The sequence below is a fragment of the Austrofundulus limnaeus genome, unplaced genomic scaffold (genome assembly GCF_001266775.1).
Source record: "Austrofundulus limnaeus strain Quisiro unplaced genomic scaffold, Austrofundulus_limnaeus-1.0 Scaffold130, whole genome shotgun sequence".
NCBI lineage: Eukaryota > Metazoa > Chordata > Actinopteri > Cyprinodontiformes > Rivulidae > Austrofundulus > Austrofundulus limnaeus.
The window spans coordinates 213,761-216,897 of record NW_013952532.1 but is presented as its reverse complement, the minus strand read 5'-3'; positions in this window follow the sequence as shown (position 1 = coordinate 216,897).

Sequence of the window (3,137 nt, the reverse complement as noted above, 5' to 3'; positions counted from 1 at the left end):
CAGCAGGATTCTACTTTGGACTTGGTTCCACTCAAACTAGCTCTTAGCTCATCGATCTGGTCAGAATTCTGTTTTGTGCAATGCAAATCATCTAAGCACTATACAAAAACATGAAAAGTCAAAATCATAAAGCCAATTTATTTTGGAATTAAACTCTATTTCTCTAAACTGAGAATGTTCAAATATCTATCTTTAGCAGGTAAGACAACTATTATTCATAGCCATACCACAGAATCCTATCAAATGAATCTGAAGTAGCCCTTTAATTAGTCTGGTTAGCAGTGTTGATACTGAGTTTGTTCACTGCTCATTGTTTAGTCTCACTAATTTCCCAAAGCACTGGGTAGACTGCCCCTGCTCTTCAAATAAAAGACATGAATTGTCCTAAATATTTTCCCATGATTTCACAAATTTACACAAGCCAATCCTCCACCTGTGCCCAATAGATACTTATCACTTGTACCAACAAAGGCAGGACTGATGTAAATATTTTTTTTTTCTGTTGCAAACTATGTCCAACTGGGAAAAGGTTGCCTTATACACAGTTTTTTCTTCACTGCCAGTTTTGATCTTTATTATCTCAACAACCACCAGAGAGCCAATAAAGGTGAAGCAAGAACATGTCAGTGTGTGGAAACTGTGCTCTTCTCCATCTTACAGCCTCAGCTACTTATTCAGGCGACAAATGTGTTGCTACATAAAGTATGGAATCCGCATTCAAAGGAAAGTAGAGACGGGCACCAGGCTCTTGCTGACAAGTCATCTTACTGGCGAAAAGGAGATGCGGGCCTCTGAGAAGGCAGAGCGGTGAGTTAATGATCTTTCTGTATGCAAAGGCCATGGTTCAAAAGACACTGAGACGACAGGAAGTGGCAAAACCCCATTAACTCCATGACAGAGTCTGCCACAAGGAGTATGCCTATTTCTCTTTTATTCATCATGCCTTCTTTTTTTTTTCTTGTCCTGTTTTCTAGTGCTTGTATCTTGGTTCTCTCCCATCAGGCCTTACACCTCCTCATGTTTCTGTCTGCTACTTCAGATCTATCCCTGTCTTGGTGGCGGGTTTGTTCTCACTCTTATCTTGTTGGCTCCTTTTGCCTTGCCTTTTCTTCACCTATCCTTTATTGTACCTCTTTTTACAATTTATTTTATTTGCAWAGTTTTCCCTGGCCCTAATTATTATATCTATTAAATAATTGACCTCTATTGTTTTGTTTTCATTTATTTTTTGCAGTGTGTGACATTATTGTTTATCCCATTGCCTATCATTCTGACAGTCTCATCTTTTAACACAAATATTATTGAACATTTTTCTTGTTGACTGTTAATAAAAAAATGTTCATGTTATAGATGTTAGGGCCTTCTCAAGATAAACCAAAGAAGCATGAGGTGCTGGAGAAATACCAAGGCCTGAAAAAGAAAATGAGGAAGTTGGGGAAGAGTCAAAGTAACAGCCCGATGAYCAACGGAGCACTTGGTGCTGTGACCCCTAAACTGGAAGAGTGGCTCTAACAGATCGCTGAAACAACCTCCTAAATCTCTGTCCAGAAAAACACAGTCAGAGGAACAGAAAAGATACTGTGCAGAATCCTCGTCCTCTGCTAGAGGACCCGAGCTTGAAATGAAGGAACCAGCCAATCTTCAGAAGATTGACCACTGTGGTATGAGTGCAATGCCGTACTGGAAGGGACGGGCTGTCAATGAAAGCAATTTATCATGGCTAGATTTCTGCWTATTGCATACACGRATGTATTTGTTTTTCATTGGTTAGCTCCTACTTATTAAAAATCTAATTCATTGCAGACGTGTGTAACTTGGCAACATGTCTTTGTCTGATATGAGAATATGTACTGACAAAACATTTCTATCATATCAAAATAATGGTTGTCAAAAGCAAATTGAGTTTCACTGATGTGCTGAACAAAATTTAACRTTGAGGTTCAACTTTACCAGCTTGTCCTCGCCCTGAACAATATGGKTGCACTCTTCAACCAAGAAAAGTCATGTGATAGTGCCTCTAACCAATACACCTCTTTGAGCGGAACCACTCGTTTGGAAGAATAGGGGTGCATGTGTCTTAACACAACAATCGGCTTCAGGTCTGATAACTGAATCAACACCAAGGAAATTAGTTGGTGTTTAAAATCCTCTAGTGGGTGCAAAGTAAAGCAAAGCCTTTATTTTTTGTGTACTTGGTTAAACTAGGGACTAGCCTGTGCCTGTGAGGCTGACAGTGCTCCCTTTTTGATAAATCATATAGTTACGGWTGGTATGGTTTTCCTTTTGCAATAGACTGCTGGAGGACATATTGATCACATTTTGCTGCTGCCTTTACTCTTTCTACTCTCCATATTTGTTTTTGTAACTATTGCTGCCATTACCTTGTGGGGGTGTTGTAGGGGTTTCTAGGAGATTTGATGCAATCTGCTTGCTTCAATAAATATATAGCTTAGTAATTGGAATTTTATGATATGTTGTATGTGAATGTTGTGAATTAGGATTTTAGTTAATTGACCAGAATTAGATTTGAATCGAAATTAGACATGTTTTCTTTCCATTTTTTTTTGTGTGTGTATGCCTTAACCTGGGATGACTTTTATTGTGAACTGGAGCTACATAACTTAACTGCACTCAACAAAAAAACACATCTCAAAAACGACTTGAGTTCAGAGATACAGAAGTCTCCAAAGTGAAAAGTCAGAACCCAGTCCACAGGATTCGTTTAAACTTTAGAGGAAACCTCCCGTTGCTTCATTTATAACTATAGATCTCACAACAGACAAAAAGCCAAGCCTCAAAGGCAGGGCCAAAGACAGGGCATGACGTGTCAGAGACACCCCGCAAGACACATAATAATGGCCTGGACTTGCTGCCATTTAGACCCTGTCATACTCAGCGAGCTTCAAAATGCCACCAACAGTGTGCATATAAATCACCAGAGGAAATGACAGAAAAGAAATACCTCGTGCATTTTGAGCTGCAAATAGTCACATAAAACATGGAATAAAACTCATCAATCTGAACCTGTTTTTTTTTTTTTTGTTTTGTTTTTGTTTTACTGTGGGAATTAATTGTGATGCATTTTGTCAAAACTGGCTTCAATTGAATGTTAAACGAGAAGCTCAATGGTACCAACA